This window comes from Lissotriton vulgaris, chromosome 3_1 (assembly GCF_964263255.1).
Source record: "Lissotriton vulgaris chromosome 3_1, aLisVul1.2, whole genome shotgun sequence".
NCBI classification, from domain to species: domain Eukaryota; kingdom Metazoa; phylum Chordata; class Amphibia; order Caudata; family Salamandridae; genus Lissotriton; species Lissotriton vulgaris.
In genome coordinates, this window is record NC_141689.1 from 2122302410 (window position 1) to 2122322273 (window position 19864).

A 19864-nucleotide genomic window follows, 5' to 3' on the forward strand; every position below is an offset into this window, starting at 1 on the left:
GGGAGCCTTGCCTTAGCGCATGACTGTAATGATGATGGGAGAGCATCCAATGCAATGTTAAAAAGCAGACGTTTTGGTTTGGTCAGATTGATTTTATACCCTCCTAACTTAGTAAAATCTGCAATAATCTGAAAAGCACATTCAATGTTATCTTTTTTGGGATTAAGATAGAGAATCATATCATTAGCAAATAATTTTTATTTTGCCATCCCCATCAATGGCGATTTTAAATTTGCACTGCTACAAATTTGTATTGCAAGTGGTTCTATAAAAAAAGGTAAATAAAAGCGGGGAAAATGGGCACCCCTCATGTGTGCCTCTTTTGATCTTGAATAGACCTGCTACCCTGGAATTAACCACCAGCTTTTTTTGGGATTCTACTATAACTCAGGAATCATTTAGAAAAATTGTCAATAAAATAGCAGATCACTTATCTTTGATGAGCGATAAAGCAACATTTTAAAAAAGAAACATGCATGGCCCATAATAAATGGATTTTCAAAAAAGATGGCACAGTAATACTTGAATACGCCATGGATACTGAAATACAAGCAAATCTTTATTAAAGAACATTTTGGTGTATTGCCGGGAATATGCCATTTACCACCTTGGAAAAAGTATGAAAAGGACACTGTGTGTAGGCTGTGTAAATCTGGGGAGGAGAGCATTATCCACCTATTGTGTCTCTGTTCTGAACTGAGAAATGAAAGAGTAACTGTACTAAAGAGACTCTTTAATGAAAGAGGGGTAAGAACCTGTAGACAGGCATTGATCCTATGTCTTTCCTCAGATGATATTCCTATGAAATCTGCTTTGGTAAAATTTTTAACGAAAGTGTGGAAAAATGCAGAACTCCAAGAAACAGAAACCTAATAACTACTTTATTATTTTCATTTTAAATTCTTATTGACTTGCCTTATTCTCACCTCATTGTAAAGAATTTTATCGAAAATATTCACTCAAAAGACTTATTGAATTTTAAAAAATTGGTGCTATTTAAATTGTATATAAAGGTTTATTGAATGAACTTGTTTTATTGTTAGATTTTAATTAATCAAACAATAAAGGATATCTATCTACCTATCTATCTAAAACTTCTAGCATCTTTTAGTTTTTGGGCTTGATTTGCTTTTTGTTTTTGTTGGAGGTTTCTTTAACACGATGTTGTATAAATGTAAAGTCTCCCCCACAAATCAAATGACCTGTATGTCCAATAGGAAGCTCAAAAATCCCAACAAGGGCATCTCTTTCATCGCTAGTAGGGCCATAGTAGTTTATAAGATTTATATTTTGCCCGTTTATTAAAACTTTGAGCCATAACCACTTTCCATGTATAACTCGAATGACTTCTCTCACCTCCCAGTCAATGTTACTACTCAAATATATGGCGACTCCACTCACTGCAGAACTTGCTGACACAAAAAATGTATTTGACTACAGATGTGGGATTCACAGTTTTGGCACATTACTCTTTGAATGGGTCTTAAGAAAATAAATAACAGCCGGTGTAAAGGAAGCTAGCCAGCTCATCACACTTGCATATTTTGGCTTAATGGCTATCCCCTTAATATTGCATGTTAAAATCCGAATAGTATTTTCTAAAAATAAAGACATTTAAAAGAAAATCACTTTTCCTGCATTTTTTTTCATGGCCCTACTACCACTGACACTCATGTTTTGTTGCGTAAAAGCCAATAATACTTTTCTGATCTCCTTACATCTGCTCATTTTACCACCTAAAACGTGCTCCCCCCACCACCCTGGTTTTGTTCCTGAAAACCCTGAGTGCATCCCCAAAAACCCCTAATTAGGGCGGGGAGAGCCCATCTCGCTTCCTTCCCTGTGGTGTTGAAACTGTTGTGCCTTGGTTTGGCACTTAGGTCATCACATCCAAAGTGACCGCCATAACTTGATTTGCCCCCAAAACAAAAAACACAAAAAAAAATTACAGTCCCTTCATCCAGCATTGTTATGAATTCACTACGTCGTCTTGCGGCTGCGGCTGATATGTCGGAGTAGATGTTAAACTAAAATGTATCCTCTAATTGAAATACCTTCATTTTAATTGCAGCAGCTAAAATTGATTCCTTTATATGATAGTCTCCAAAATGCACATGAAATGTGCATGAATATTTGGCGTTAGGCTGCTGATGGAATGGGACACAATGAGCTCTCATGATAGAATGAAAGTCACTACTAGATTGTTCAACTGGGATAGCATACTTTTGGATGAGATCTGAAATAAATTTAATAGGATCTTGCCCAGCTTCTTGACCTTCTGATACCCACAAAATGCAAATTTGACCTCCTTGACCTGTTTTCAAACTCTTCAAGCTTGATCTGGATTACCTCAAGCTCTCTATTATGTTTAGACTGACAATGTTAAAGTTTTTTCCGGACATCCTCAAGATCAGAGATTCGCTGGCCCTTGACTTCCTTGTGGGCTTTTTCCTGTGCATTCCTTAATTGCCTTATTTCCTGCAAAATTTAATTCAGAATCACTTGGGATTGGAGCTTATCTATAACTACTTCTGTCAGGAGTTCCTTATTTCCCCAAACTCAGGCTGTAAATTTCCTTTGCCTGGTACTTTTGAATTAGACATTTTGTTTTGAAACTCTGGCTGCCCTTTAGAAATGTCCTGTGCATTGATTCGCATCATAGAAGAGTTACAACCTTCAGAGCGTGCCTTTCCAGCCCAAGGGGCGGACACGACCGGAGAGACCACGCGGCCCGGCCTAGCAGACCTCCACGTGGCGCAGCCGGGAGGCGGTTCGACTCTGAGACGCTCACAGAGACAACCGGTGTGCATGGGAGCTCCCATATCAGTCAAGACACAGCCATCTCGTCCTCCCCGGACGGCGTCATAGTGCAAGCTCCTGAAGTCCTGACGGCATAGCGGACCTCCCCCCCCGCGGAACACGCGCCGCCCGGCACGAGTGGAGCAAGGTGCCTAACCAGGTGGCCCTCGCACACAGACCCCAACAGTGTTCATTGTGAGGACCTACCCACCCGGCTGTTTCGCAGCATCAACCAGCCCCATGTCAGGGGGGACCAGAGCAAAGTCCGGCACCGGTGGGGCTCCGAACAAAGGAAAGATGGTGAAGACCTCGTAGGCTGACCAAACCGCCTCCAAGCTGGACACTATGCTGGCGGCCATGGAGCGCCTGGAAGAATCCATGCAGCTGACCCGTACATCACTGGGGAACAGGATCGATAAGGTAGCAGTGGACCAGACGCATCTCCGAGTGGACCACAAGAAACTGTCCGAACGCACCACGACCCTGGAACAAACGATGGCGGAGACCTCGCCCAAGCTGGCGCAGACAGACAAGCACGTACGTGACCTACTCAACCGGGTGGAGTTCCTCGAGGATAGGGCGGGGGATGCGGAAGGACGGGCCAGAAGAAACAATGAGCGCATAGTAGGCCTGCCGGAACGATGGGAGCGGAGGGAGACGGCGGAACACATGGAAACCTGGCTCAGAGAACTACTACCGGAGGGCACACTGTCACCACACTTTGTAGTGGAAAGAGCGCACAGAGTCCCGTCCCGTCCACCCCCGGAGGGCTCCAACCCGAGACCAATGCTTATGCGGGTGCTGAACTACCGTGACCGGGACGCCATCCTGCGCGAAACACGGAAACTGTCAGACATAAAGGTAGACAACGCCAGGGTGATGTTCTTCCCTGATTACACAGTACAAGTTCAACGACAGCGTCAATCGTTTTTAGCGGTGAAGCAACGGCTCAGGCGTCTGGCTCTCAAGTACTCATTGCTGTTCCCGGCACGCCTCAGAGTGGTGGCACAGGACAAGACCCACTTCTTCGATACTCCGGAGGCGGCGGCGACCTGGCTGGATTCGGGAGTGGATACGGACCACGGGTCCGCACCGATGGAACAACGCAGAAATCGAGGCACCTGCAGGCGGAGACAGCGGCGCACCTCGACGGCCGGATTGCCGAACGCGGACACAGAGATCGGCCCCACACCGGAGCAAATCCAGAATGAACAGCAGGAGGCCCTCCGGATAGCAGCTGAGATCAGTGGGTCACAATCACCCATCCTGATCTCCAACGCCAGCCCACGGTCACCCGGGAGCGAAGACGACGAATACTTGTACGGATTGCCGGATGATTCGAACACAGAGGGCCTACCGGATGTCACACCCCAAACGGCGGATTTGATAGCATAGCAACCCTCCTCACCCTAGCCCTGGCTGGGCTACTGCAACTGGCAACGTGGAACGGTTTGTTCACTTCCAAGGTTGATCCGATCGGGGGTCCACATCGGCACTCCTAGAGACCCGGGTGGCTGCGACCTGCCCCGTCCATGGGATCTATGCTCTGCTCCCGACCCCTCACCTACCAGACGGACACGGAGCCGCCGCGGCCACCGGGAGGAGGGCCGGAGCTGTCCCACTAGAGCACCACAGGAAACACTGTGTTGATGGGGTGGACGGACCCCTAAAGGTGAGTGCCCCCCTCGGGGGAAAAACAGATGGGGTCGCCCCCGGAACTCAACCTCCGAGTCCAGTGACATTGGGAACTCTGACCCTGTTTGCGGGCACTGCCACTGTCTTCTGATACCCTTTGGCCCACTGCCCGTGGAGGGGAGTCACAACGGCTCTCTTGGCATAGCAATCTAACTTGTTTTACTTAAGTGACGTACTTTGTCGTCCCCCCATTGAACTCATGGATTGATTGACCTTGATCGAGCGTTTGGGCGGCAACTTGTTTTGTTGTTGCCCTTTTGGTATTATGGTTCTGTTCAAGTTCCTCTTTTTGGACCTAGTGTTGGCACTGAAGTGTTACAGCGTGCATTCCTGGGCCTGTGTGGGATGGCGGGTGGGAAAAATGGTCATTGATAACTGCTGCTGTGCGTGTGTGGGCGGGGCGGGCTGGGGGTTGGGGGGGGCGGGTGCTTGGGCGCAATGGATACTGCAATGACTACGGTTAAATTTTGTACCTGGAATGTCAGGGGCATGCACACACCCTCGGGTAGGTATCAGGTGTACTCCTATCTTAAAAGACATCAGATCCAGATTGCACTACTACAGGAGACACACCTAGTCGCCACTGAGGTAGCCACACTTCGCCGTAGGTGGAGGGGGCAGATATTCGCCACGACCTTTTCAGCGTTTGCACGAGGGACCCTGATCTGGGTTCGGCCCGGGGTTCCATTCGCACTGACACACTGTAATGTTGACACTGAGGGGCGCTATGTCTTTATACAGGGCAGACTAGACGGGCAGCAGATAGTCATAGCCTCCATCTACGCACCTAATGTCGAGCAGGAGAAATTCTTCACACGATTATCGGCAGCGGTTGCACCTTGGCCGGACGTACCCCTACTGTTGGGTGGGGATTACAACTGCGTACTAGATGTCTCCCTTGACCGCTCGTCCCCCCCAGCGACAATCGCCCCAGCGCAGGCAGCCTCCAGGGCCCTACTTGACTGGGCGGCGCAGTGGAACTTGCAAGATGCCTGGCGAGTCAGAAATCCTACCGCCCGGGTGTATTCCTACTACTCAGGAGCCCACTCATTGCATGTCAGACTAGATAGATACATGATGACCCGCGACCTGATCCCATCCATGACGGACACTGACTACCTGGGGCGGACGCACTCAGGTCATAACCCACACACTCTAGTATATGGATGGAGGCGCCCACGCCCGACTGTACCCACGTGGCGCTTACAACCAGATCTCCTGCTCGACACCCCATTCCGAGAGGAGATATCCAGGAGGATAATACAGTATTTCGAGGACAATAGTGACTCGACCTCCTCCCCGAGAATCGAGTGGGACGCCTTCAAAGCGGTGACCCGGGGAGGCTGCCTCGGTGTGCAGGCGGGCCTACGAGGACAGGTGGAGAGAGATCTGATACGGGCGGAGGGGACACTACTGGACAAAGAACGAGAGGCGGCGGAGGGCGATGACTCCCAGCTGATCTCGGCCAGGGCGGATCACGCTGTTTTGATGGAACGCCTAAAGAACATTAATTTCGCAGCACACTCCGCACGCACCCACAACGCAGGTGATAAGCCTGGCAGGCTCCTGTCGTGGCTGGTACGACAAGACACCCAGTCCGCGTCGGTCCTGTCGGTCCGCACAACTCAGGGCGTTGAGGTCTACACCCAGAAACAGATTCACTAAGCGTTCACGTCGCACTACAGGTCCTTGTACAGCTCACGGCTGCGGGCCACAGCGGTGGAGATCACAGACTATCTGGCGACACTGCAACTCCCGGCAGCTACTACTGCCCACCAGACAGAGTTGGGTGCTGCGCTTACCAGTGAGGAACTACGAGAGGTGATCTTCTCCCTCTCCAATGGCAAGGCTCCGGGCCCTGACGGACTCCCGGCTGAGTTCTACAAAGCCTACTCGCTGGTGTTAATACCGGAACTGTTGAAGGTGTATAAGGCAGCATCGGAGGATGCTGAACTCCCGGCGTCCCTGAACGAAGCTAACGTGGTCTCCCTACTAAAACCGGGCAGAGAGGCAAACGAACTCGGCTCATACAGGCCACTAGCACTCCTCAACACCGATTACAAAATCTTAGCGGTGGCACTGGCTCGGAGGCTTGCACTGCCGGTCCCCACACTTGTACACCCTGATCAGAACGGCTTTGTGCCCACCCGGAGCACGTCCTACAATCTGCGCCGCTTTTTCAGAGTCCAATGGTATGCGACCCCCACCTGGCCTCGCTCAGGATGCATCATACTTGATCTGGAAAAAGCGTTTGACTCGGTGGAGTGGCCATACCTCCTCCGAGTCCTCGAGAAGTACGAGCTAGGCGACGCCTATGTCCAGATGGTGGGGCTCCTCTATCAGGCACCCGAGGTGCGAGTCCGGACTGGGCGATTGTTCTCTGACAGGATCCGCATTGGGAGGGGCACCAGGCAGGGCTGCCCCCTCTCCCCTCTATTATTCGCCCTGGCGATGGAGCCGTTAGCAGAACTGCTCCGCAACTCCGGCGACGACTGGGGCATCCCACTGGCGGATGGCATTCACTCGGTGTCTCTGTACGCCGACGACTTATTGCTATATATCAGAGACCTCGCCTGTATACCCGCGGTAATCGCGGACATCTTTCGAACGTTCGGGAACATGTCAGGGCTCCGCGTTAACTGGGCCAAATCGGGAGCCTATGTATTCAGTGACGAGATGCCACAATGTGATGTGTGTATGATGGGGGAGACGCTCCGGTGGCACCCGACAGTTTTCAGGTACCTGGGGATCTTAATATACCGAGACCCTGCGGATCTCCTGCAGGGCAACCTAGTGAGAGCCATATTCTCGCTCTCGGCCCAGGTCACGTTCTGGAACTCCCTCCCACTGAATGTGCCGGCCAGAGTGGCGATAACCAAGATGATAATGCTCCCCCGGCTCCTCTATTATTATGCTAACCTGCCAGTGTATGTACCGGCACGCATATTCAAAGGGTTGGAAGCCCTCACCAGGTGCCTCATCTGGAATAAAGGGCGACCCCGGGTAGCATTGAAGACCCTCTACGCGGCCTCAGACGCTGGAGGCTTGGCGGTTCCCAATCAGGAGCTATATTACTTAGCAGCCCAGCTACAATGGGTCGCATACTGGCTGAGCGGCAAGAACCTGATGGACACGGCCACGATTGACACTACCCTGTCCCCCGTGCAGGTGCTGACACTTTTCCACCCCCTGACGCGGGGCCGGCCCCCCGTTCAGGTCCATGTGGCAGTCGCGAAGCAGTGCTCTATGCGGAGCCTCAGACTTACCAAAAGTACGGTGCCCTATGCCCCGAACCTGCCTCTACTAGGGACTCCCTTGGGCACTGGCGTGTTGTCCTCGACCGAGCTACGGAGTTGGACTACGGCAGACTTGGACGAACTGGGCGGCCTGTATAGCGACGGAGAGCTGTTGCCCTTCGAGTCCTTGGCCGCAGATACCGGTCTACCAGTGGGCCAATTTCTGGCACACGCCAGACTTCTCCGTGAGCTGACGAAGACATGGGGTGACATGGGCCACGAGCTGTCCACACATATGCTTATCCAGTATCTGCATGTAATGGGCGATGGTTCCCATATAGTGCATTTGGTTAGCACAAGCACTGCACAGTCATACTCAATTCTCCTTTCAAAGACTGAGGGAGAAGTGGACGACCGACCGGGGTAGCGACTGGACAGACAAACAGTGGGCCGGGGTATTAGCGGGCGCCAGAAATATTCCTCGCAACGCGCGATTTAAGACCATCCAATATTACATCATACACCGCGCGTATTTGTCTCCAGACAAACTGAATCGCTACTTCGGACTCACATCGTCGGCGTGTCCCAGATGCAGCCTCCTGAATTCGGACTTCCTGCACGCACTCTGGAGTTGCGCCCACCTCACCTTGTACTGGTCGGCGGTCACTGACACATTGACGGCGGCCACAGGTGACACCCTCCCCAAAACGTGGGAAGCATGCCTGCTGGGACTCTACAAGAGAACCAAACAGACCAAGCTACGGGCACGTTTTTGGGACTTAGGACTCATTACGGCTAAACGTCTCATCAAGAAACGATGGAAGAGTGCCACCCCACCGCGCCCTGCAGACTGGCGTCGCTCTCTTGGCAACTGGGCTTGCGCGGAGAGTGTGTCTTTACACAGGGAGGAGACTGCGGGCCTACGGAAGTACCCGATCGCCCAAGACTGGGACGCTACCCTGACCGCGTACCATCGGGCGTGCACCCAGGCCGATATAGCGTGACCGCCCGACACGGAATAGTGAGGGCCCAGATGACTACTGTCCAGACACGGCGCGAGCTCCCCCCCCTCTCTTCCGCCCCCCCCCCTTTCCCTTCCTCCGGCCGCCAAGGTCTTGCCCAACGGGAGATGTCCCCTGTCGTCCCCCCCGCTTTCCCCCCCTCCCCCCTGCCCTGCAGTCGCAGCGACGCTACATCCTCAACCGTCCCCACTCCCACACGACCCGCATAGGGTGCACCACACACAGGTAGGATCACTGATACACTACTGTACACGCAAATACTAGTCCAACAGTTGTTGAAATGGTTCTCCCTCCCCCCCTTCTTTTAATTCCCAGTTATGTCTCTTGGTTGGCAAAGAGATTGTTTACGCTGTACTCATGATGATGCTTGATTTCCCCTCCCCGTTTATTTTTCACACAATGCCTGCTGGACACTGCCAAGAACAGGAGACTGAAACCCAGCGACCCATAAGACTATGTGGGATATGATCCTGCCTTTGACTGCTACTGTGTCAACCAGGGAACGCGACCCGAGACAATGGTTGTTGGCGTACCTGTCCACCTTGGTCCTTTTGCAGTGCTGCGGGCCACGTGCACTGCAGCCCGAGACATTTCCTGGCACTGCCGCTTGCGGACTAATGCATCTCCCCTGGCTACTGTTTATTTTCACTCATGTATGCCTGACATGTCAAAATGTGCTACTTGCTGGGTACCGTTTGTAGTGGTTATTCCTTTTTATGACATTGTGTGAATAATTGCCTTCTTATCTGTGAAACTAAATAAAGTTTGGGACCGTTGGTCTTAAAAACAAAAAATAGAAGAGTTACAACCCTCGGGCAATGAACTTAGTGATGGAAGAGATTCAACTTGCAGTTGAAGATCTTGAGCTGCCCCTGAAGATTCAGCCACTGCCTGCCCAAAAAGCAGATATAAGGTTTTATATCCGAGGTAATCGGTTAGTGGTATCACTGCTGCCTCTGGAGAGGAACTATCAACTCGCACTATATCCTCCTGTAAAGAAGTTCTTTTCTGGAAATTTGAGAGCTCCTTATCTTGTCCCGATGAGCAGCCTGCCTCTCCCAGCTCAAGCGAGGCCAGTAGTCTGTAGCGTGAACCGCTGAGAATAAGGCTCTCTTTACTCTCCTCTGTATTGGCTTCCAGATTCTCTGGGCTTAATGGGCTTAATGTTTCCATCAGGTTTTTGCCACCCCACATTTACGATGCTTTGTTAGTCTTTGGAATTCTTGGCTGGGTGCGAACTTTAACTGACGCATCACTTCCAGTCAAACACTTCAGAATACCTGCTTATGGCAGGGTAATGTGAGACTACTGCACTAAAGCACTTGAGGGTAATGGAGGGGGGTTATGTGTGCCAAGTGATAACAAGCTGCACCCAACACCTAGGAAGGGCCGCCTCCACTACCTATCTGGCTCACTACTGATACTAAGAACTGGGGATACAATACTTTTGAGATAGCTTTCAGCAACTCTCCCTCAAAGAGAGAAAAAAGAAAAGAGAAAAAAAGGGGGGACCCCCCTCTTACCTCACAAACAGAGCTGAAAGTCCAAGTTATATCTTATAGAAGTTTTCTGCGGTCACAGTAACAGGCGCTCCACATCCCAGGATGGAAAAGATACGTGGAGCAGCCTGCACTTGTGGCTATGTCCATGACCATTATGTTAGGGAAATCCCAAAAATGTGGCATGGAATAGTGAGAGGGCGAGCCGTCATGTCCTGACTCAATCAGTCAGTCAGTCAGTCAGTCAGATACACTTTATCCGATTTATAAAAATCATAAATGGCATAAAAACATTTTTATACACATATAACATTATTTGATACATTTTCATTTTCAGCATGTGCAATACAATTTCATTTTGAGCATGTGCACTACAATAGGTCAAAAGGATAAAAACACATAAATGACAGGATTAAAAATTCATTATATCACAGACCGTTTGGCATTGTGCAATTTAATCCTAGATGCCGCCACTAAGAAGTTAGCCACAGAAATTGTGATGCGGACATTGCTCAAAGACTGGAGAAAGACTAATGCCGGCCTCACTTGCGTGAAGCCAGCCTCCTTCAAGATAGGCCGCAGGTTTTTTTTTCTAATGTCTGAGAAGAGCCCGCAAAACATTACAAAATGCATTGTGTCTTGAGTTGAAAATTGGTCACAGATGCAGGGGGTGGCTAAATCTTGTTTGACCCAGGTTGGATAATTGCCCAAATAAAAATGAATCAAATTAAATCTAAACTTTACCAATAAAAACCTATGAAATGGCTTTGTGACAATCCTAAGGTATAGCTCGAGTGAGGTAGAGCCTAATAGCATATAATGGGATCGTACAGTAGGTTTCAACAATTCTCTTTCCTCCCTGGCTAGACTTGCCCTTTCCATAAAATGTTTTTGACCAAATTCACATCCACCTTCCTGATACAGTATGGTGACAGGAAGAGGTCCGGGTGTCCCAGATGTTCCAAGGATTTTCTCAAATACTCCAACCATGGCACTTTGTGGGAATGATTTAAGGACATTACATCTGCTAAAATCGCGTGATTAAGGGTTAGTTCCTTGTTAAGCCAGATCTTAAGCCAGAATGTTAATGGCACCAGGTGAAGCCTGTCAGTGACATAGTCCAAGCCCAACTCTGCATGAGTCGAAAAGGTCGGAGTCGACTGGGGCACAGACAGCAAGGAACGCAAAAACCTGTTTTCTGCCCTCTGGATTGTCTCAAAATGTACATGTCCCCATAAGGCTGACCCATACATCGCGATTGAGATGCACTTGGCATTATAGACCTTAAGCAGGGCCTGCATAGGCCTGGCCCCCAGCCTTTTTGTAAACCCCATGAGTGCTGAGGTTGATCTAGCCACGGATAGACTCTTTGCCCAAAGAGCCCCTCTCGTCAAAAAGCACCCCCAGGTATGGGAACACAGCTACCCTGGTGACCACCTCGCCTTTGCATTTAGATGTTTTTGGTTTACCCCTATTCCTATGGAATCCGACCACCATGGTATGAGATTTATTAGCATTCACCTTTAGGTCCAATCTATCCATAAATACCCCAAAGGCATCAAGTAAAAGCTGCAGACCATTGCCAGTGGGGGCTATGAGGACGGCATCATCCACGTATAGGAGAGCAGGAATCTTTGCTTCTCCTATACGCGGGACGTCCCCATCCACCTCCTCCAGATGTCGACCCAGGCCATTAATGTAGATGGTAAAAAGGAGGGGGGGCAAAATACAGCCATGGCGCACTACACACATAGATTTAAAGCGGGAAGTACACCTTCCCTCATTAGTGACCCGGATTTGGGAGAACAGCTCTTGATGGAGGGATGCCATAAATTTAACTAGTGCCCCATCTATGCCGAGTTCCATAAGGATTGCCCACAACTTGGCCCTGTTCACCAAATCGAAGGCCGAGAAGACGTCCATAAAGGCCAAAAAAGCGACCCCTCCTTGGCTACCGTGTACTTGGCGATTAGCATGTGCAAATTGGAGCACTGCTCCAGGGTACCTCTTTTCTCCCTAAACCCATAATGGATGTCTGATAGCCCCCCACATCCCTCAATGCTGTCCCTCAGCTTAACCAGAAGGACTCTGCCTAGGATTTTTATTGCAGAATCTAGGAGGGATATGGGTCTATAAGACCCTGGGTCATCGCGAGGGCCTTTTTTTAAAGATCGGCACTATAATTGAGGTGGCCCAAGAGGTAGGCAACAGATTGCCATTTGCAGCGTTAAATATGTTAGACAATATTTTGGCCTACAGCTTCCGCGAATGTTTATAAAAATCTACTGGCACCCCATCCGGCCCGAGGCTTTATTTTTAGTTGACTCTAAGATTGCTAGCTCCACCTCTGCTTCGTTAAAGGTTACTGGTCCAGCTTCAGGGACTGTCCATGTGTTACCAGAGTCTTCTGAGTCCGAATCAACGTAGACTACTCTAAAGTAGCTCAACCATTTGTCATTGGGGATGACGCAATCTGTGACACAATTGTTTTGTCCGAGAAAAAAGGCTCATTAATTATTGACCAAAATTTACTACTGTTACGGAGAACGTCTACTGAAAGTAGATTATCCCATGCCGCTGCCTTTATGTCATCCTTCCGTTGTTTAATGGCTTGCTTGTACTCTTTCCTTAGCAGTGTAATGACCCCCTTGTCTCTCTGATTATTTTTAAGCGCTGACATGAGTGCTCTGTGTGCTTTTGAACACTTAGGGCCAGATGTAGCAAAATCGGAAATACTGACTCTTAATTACCGAATTTTACCGATTCGGTAATTAAGAGTAGGTATTTCTAATGTAGGTACCAAATCGGTAAATTTTACCAAATCGGTAAAAATCGGTATTTACCGATTCGGTAAATACCGAATTGGTATTTGCTATTGAATCCTATGGGCCTTGAAGCCCATAGGATTCAATATCAAATACCGATTCGGTATTTACCGAATCGGTAAATACCAAATTTTGCAAGGGTGCAGGGGGTGTCACTTTGACACCCTCTGGCACCCCTGTTTTAGGCTTTTGTGCCATGTGGCACACATACATGCCCTTAGGCCCTCTGTGCATGTACACCTGTGCCATGTGGCACACATACATGCCCATACGCTGTAGCGCTACCTAGCACAACAAAGCGGCCGCCATTAGAGCAGGCGCGCTCGCCGGACACGCCCACTAGAGGCCACGCCCCCTTGATTATAAAACGCTGCTCCACAGCGCAACGACAGTCCAGCTGACCCAGTCCTGAGGCGGAAGCCGGGGCTGGAGGTACGAAAACGAAGAAACACTTGGCTAATCCAAGATTTTAACCTGTGTGGTGTCACTTGTAAATCTGTATTTTAAAAAAACTATTGAATCGCCATAACACCCCCTGAAGCACTCAGCGGTGCATACGCTGTAGCGCTACCTAGCACAACAAAGCGGCCGCCATTAGAGCAGGCGCGCTCGCCGGACACGCCCACTAGAGGCCACACCCCATCGCTCTACAAATGTGCATCTACAGGAAGCGCAGCGGACGAGCGCAGCGGGAGCGCCGAAGGCGCGCCTAAGGCAAGCCCGTCTGCGCCCGTCCGCGACCAGCCGGGACCCAGGGCCATAACCCCTGGCCCCTTCCTTACTCAGAGCAGGACTTACAGCTCGGCGGCCCTACACAAAATAGGTAGGAATTGTACTCCCCATTGCCCTCATATATATACCCCCACCGAACTACCCGGCTCATGTCAGGGTTGCAAGCACCCCTTCCGCAATACTCCATCGGCTAAGGCACAAGTATTCCATATGCTGGCACTAAACTGCCGCTCCCTACTGAAACACCACACGGAGATAGCCATATTGCTCGAGGAGAAAAAACCTGATGCAATCTTCCTGACAGAAACATGGCTCACTGCCCACTCCGACCCAGACGTGGTGCGAGCACTTCCTACAGGCTACCACATCCTCAGAGTAGATAGACCGGTCGGCAAAGGCGGAGGTCTGGCGATAATCCTGAAAAACCAGTACCAATGCCGTTTCTCAGCAGACAACATCCCTGACTGTGAAAGCGCAGCTTTCTGCTTAGAGTTCGATGCAAACAACTCCTTCTCAGGTACCCTGATCTATCGCCCCCCGGAACCTACAAAACTGTTCCACAGGTCCCTGCCAGAAATCATTGCACAAAGAATCCTCACATCAGCCAACCACACGATTTTGGGGGACCTCAATCTTCATTTTAATTCCTCCGCTGATCACATAGCTCAGGACCTACTAGAAGATCTGGAGGCCCTCCAACTCACCCAGCTAGTGGCGGCTCCGACCCACGAAAAAGGCAATCTGCTAGACCCCATTTTTAGTAATTGCCCGGACCTAACTGTTGATCAACCCTCTCCCCTTCCGTGGTCAGACCACTTTCTGATCCCCTTCTCGTGGGCTATTCATAAAAATCCCCAAGCACCCCCCCAAGCGACCATCAAGAGGAACTGGTCAAAACTCCCGATGGAATCCTGGCTGTCCCAACTAGACTCTACCCGCCCCACACCCTGCCCGGATCCCAATGTGGGAAATGACATTTACAGAGACTGGATCACCTGCTCACTAGACTCCACTCTACCGATGCGCAAATCCTCCGCCAAAAGACTTCACGGATCTGCCCCCTGGTTTTCTGACTCTCTAAAACAACTTAAACGCACTTGCAGACAAAGAGAGAGAGCCTGGCGCCTAGATTTCCTCCCAGAAAAGAAGACCTCTTACAAAGAGGCCATTAAGATATATAAAGAAGGGATTAGAGCAGCCCAGGCTACCTATTTCTCTGAGAAAATAATGGAAGCGAAGTCAAAACCCAGGGAAATCTTCCAAATCATAAAACAATGCTCCAGCGCCACCACGGCCCCCCCCCCTATCAAATCCCAGGAGCAATGCAATGAGCTTGCAGATTTTTTCTATAACAAAGTTTTAAAAATCTATTCCACCTTCCCATCTGTAGCCACTCCCCCGGAAGCGTGCAAACCGTCTCTCCTCAGACCACCTCCCCGTCCAGGCCAACCGTCGCTCGAGCACTTTCTCCCTCTTGATCTCGACACCTTAAGCAAAGTGGCCCGTACGGTCAAATCAGGATCTCCCCGTGACCCCGCCCCTCCAAACATCCTGATGCAGGCAAGCGAAGCCACCCTGCCTGTAATCTTGGACCTCTTGAACTCGTCCATCTCTGCATGCTCTGTCCCCACAGCTTGGAAACAGGCCATGGTACGGGCACTGCTAAAGAAACCTAGCCTAGACCCAAACGACCTGTCAAATTACCGTCCCATCTCACTCCTTCCCTGGACGAGCAAGGTGCTAGAGAAGCACATAAATGCACAGCTGGTACAGTTCCTGGAGGATCACTCGCTGTTGCACACATCCCAGACGGGTTTTAGACCACAACATGGGACTGAAACCGCCTTATTAGCAGTCACCGAAGACACGAGAAGGATTCTGGACCAAGGAGGATCAGTGGCAGTGATCCTCCTTGATCTAAGTGCCGCATTCGATACGGTCAGCTACGCCACCTTGCTAGACCGTCTCCATAACATCGGAGTTTCGGGTGACGCTTTAAGGTGGTTTGGATCCTTCCTGTCTGGGAGGTCGTTCCAGATCTTCGACGGTGCAACAGTATCCTCCAGCAAACCCCTGAGCTGCGGAGTTCCACAGGGCTCCTCCCTGAGCCCTGTGCTGTTTAACGTCTACATGAGGCCGCTGGCAAGTGTCGTCGAACCATATGGCATTAAAATCGTGTCATACGCCGACGACACTCAGCTGGTGGTCTCGCTGGCCACCGAGAACAGCAAGCGCTCCCCAGCCGATCTGTTACACTGCCTAGAGGACATAAAGGGATGGATGACCAACTCCTCCCTTAAATTAAATGGAGACAAAACGGAGCTCATGCTCCTAGGCCCACCCTCGCCAGTACCATTCACCTCTCTGTGGCCCAATGCACTGGGTCCCCCTCCTACCCCAAAGGAGAGCGTGAAGAGCCTGGGAGTGTGGTTGGATAACAAACTCTCCTTTTCCATCCAGGCTACAAAACTATCTGCCACATGCTTCGGCCTGCTAAGAACCTTGAGGAAGGTTCTTCCGCTGCTGCCGCTAGAAGCCAAAAAAGTTGCGGTCCAAGGGCTAATTCAGTCTCGCCTTGATTCGAACAACGCCCTGTACATGGGGGCACCTGAGTTTACACTTCGAAAACTACAGGTTGTCCAAAACTGTGCAGCGCGTGCCCTGCTACAAATTCCGCGCACTCAGTCTGCTAAACCTGCCCTAAAAACTCTCCACTGGTTGCCAGTGAGGCAGAGGATAGCTTTCAAGGCACTATGCCTAGCGCACCGCTCCTTCTGGAACACAGGCCCAGCGATCAACAGAAACCTTGTCACCCCCTACCATCCCAACAGGAACCTACGATCAAAGGAGGCCTTCCTTGCCGTCACTCCGAGAATAAAGCGAGCCAGAGCAGGGGGAAGAATGTTCTCGCTGAATACCGCCAGACTCTGGAACGACCTTCCCCTTTCTCTCCGGTCCAACTCAAATCTCCTTTCATTCCGTAAGGACTTAAAAACATGGTTGTTTGACAAACCTACTGTACCATAAGCACCTCTTCCGTCACGTTCTGGTCAGCTCAGCGCTTGGACGCCCACGGGCAGCAATCGCGCTCTACAAATACCATTACAATTACAATTACAATTACAATAGGGCATGTATGTGTGCCACATGGCACAGGTGTACATGCACAGATGTGCATGTACACCTGAATCGGTATTTTACCATGCAATTGTATTGCATAGTAAAATACCGATTTTCAAAGCCCTGTGTCAATGTTAAAATTGGCACCTACATTCCAAACATGCATTTTCGGTAATTTTACCGACCGGTATATTTACAGATTCGGTAAAATATACAGAATCAGTAATTTTACCGATTCCGTAATTTTACCGAATCGGTAAAATTACCGATTCGGTAAAATTACCGAAAATGCATGTTTTTTTATCCCCCTACATCTCCATGGCCATTTACCGGTCGGTAACTGCCGAATTCAGCCGTTACCGGCTGGTAAATGTCCAAAATCTCCCACCTACATCTGGCCCTAAGTGTCGAACCATCGACGGTGATTATTTGCTCCCTGCCCTAGTTTGGCCGTCAGATCTGAAGAGATATGTGTGCATATGGATTCAAATACCCCCAATATTTCATGATTTGCTGCACTCAGGTCCCCACAGATAGCCATGTAACCCTCAATTTGTGGGAGGAGGTCTGCATAAAAGGTTTCAGGGACCACGTGTGCCCACTTTATTCTTCTCCCCTGGTCCACGAGGTGTAACACTGACCTTATCTTAGCGGGCATAGCATGAGTCCCATGGAATCCCCCACTTCACCTCAAGTAAAACAGGATTATGATCACTGAACGGGGAAAAGCTGTTGCATACAAAACAGCCTTGTGTAGAATGCCTGAGGTCACAAATATATAGTCTATAACAGACCCAGGGTCTTAACCCTTATAGGTAATTAATCTCATCTTCCCATCCGGGGTTGTTGGTTCGGATAGGTTAAAATTAGCTAGCAACTCTTCCAATGCCTCTCCAGCCTTGGTGTGCTCAAAATGATTGGCCCCTAAACCAGGAGGGCCCATGGGGTCACCTATACTACACATGTTATTGCAGGGGTAAATATTAAAATTGCCCAAAAGGACGCACTCGTTATTAGTGTATTTATCTTGACCGACTGAAAGTAAAAAGGTTTCCAGGGTGGCGATATGGTCATTATCATAATCTCTGTTCCAAGAGGTATAAAAATTAATAAAGAAGGTTTTCCTGCTAGGGGAAACCTCCCTTTCCACAATTAAAAGATTTGGTGAGCTACTATTGATTAGTTTTAATTTAAAGCCCCCTTAAGTTTTAATGAAAAAAGGAGAATAAGACCTCCCTTGGGTCTACCGGTGATGCTAGGGACTGCCGGAACAGCAAAGCTTGTAAAGCCATCCAACCAGAAACCAGGCGAGGTGTCCCATGTTTCCTGCAGTGCTATAATATCGTGGCTGTTGACAAAGCTAACCCATGCGTCATCTCTTCTTTTAACTCTGACCCCAGCCACGTTCCAACTAAGGATTTTACAAGCAATACCCTCGTTAAAAATGGGGGCCCCAACCGTGGGAACAGGCCTCATATCCGCCAGTCAATCAATATCTTCTAGACCCGACAGAGGGGCAAAACGGTTACTCAGGGCCAGCCCGCGACCCACAATGGGGCAAAATGCTGGGTGGTGAATAGGTGCCAGGGCAACAGTGTCTGTCCTTAGGGTATTAATACGATCATGCACATCTGAACGAATCCCTCCCAGTGCTGGAATCAATCCCCACCTCCGTATAGGTAGTCCGTGGTCACCATGAGACTTTACTAAGGGGGATAAAAATAACCCAAGGGGACTGGTCTCAATTGGTCGCTTACTGAAATGTGTGAGCCATCACAGAACAGTCTATCCGCCAAGTCAGCCCTATCAAAATTGATTAAGACACAGTCCCCCTGAACAGACTTCGAGTGCCTCCCTATCCAGCCCACCCTCCTTGCAAAGATAATCCTGTCAGAAATGATAGCCCCGCTGCAATCATCGTCACACCAGGAATGAGCCCTTGCCATGAGGTCTGAGACGGATTCAAGCTCACCCTCTATAAGTGTGGGAACCCCAGTGACGATGGCAACAAGTGGGGCTGCTTCGGGTGGTAAATCCAGGTTGACCTGACTAGGTCTAACCCTTTTATTAATGGGAGCGTTAGATTGTTCAATTAGGCAGGCCGGAGTGGTAGGGTGTGTTAAGGTTACCTCCAAACCGTTATGGGACATTGTAGGATCCCTCGCCCTATCATTAACTTTAGCTTGCACCACTTCACTGTAGAGTGGTCCCGGTTCTCCTATTTTGACCCCCTCTTTGCCACTACTACCATTCCCTTTGGTCCCCACATTATGTACTTTTAAATGCAAGGTATGATTGTGCACATGTCTATCCAGAAGTGAGCACTTCTTTAAAAGTCCTTCCAGGCAGGTATTCAAAGTGTCCACAATATCCTTTGCAATACCAATGAGTAGGGGCTCAATCCGAGCAATAAAAAGGGCCTCCATCTGTTCTCCCAGAGGGTCTGGTGCTCCAAGTGGCACAGCAGGAGCGCTTTTAGGTTTCCCTCATTTCCGCTTTAGGAGTGGATTACGCAGCTGAGCGCTGGGGGAAGCAGGGAGCGTAATGGTGCAGTCTGAAGGTAAACCAGCACCAGAAACAGTTGGTGGAATGGAGTTGGCAATAATCTCCTCGGGTTCAAGGGGGATATGATAAGCTTTAACGGAGTTCTCTGTGTCCTGAGTGTTGGGGGTGGTGGGCTGGGAAGGTGTCAAACCCAACTCCTGTTCAGCATTCGCAATCTCCTTTGTAAGTGCCCCCACAGCAGAAGAGAGATACGTCAAGATGGAATTCGAATGTTTTGGTACCTTTGCTTTGCTTCCCCCCTCCTCTACGTCATAGAGTTTCTTGCGCTTACCCATCTTACGATGTCAGAGGGCTGGCCCTGTCCTGCCTTGGATGGCCACAGACAGCCTGCCCTTTGCCCAGGCTTTGCCCACCGAACGCCCACGCGCGTC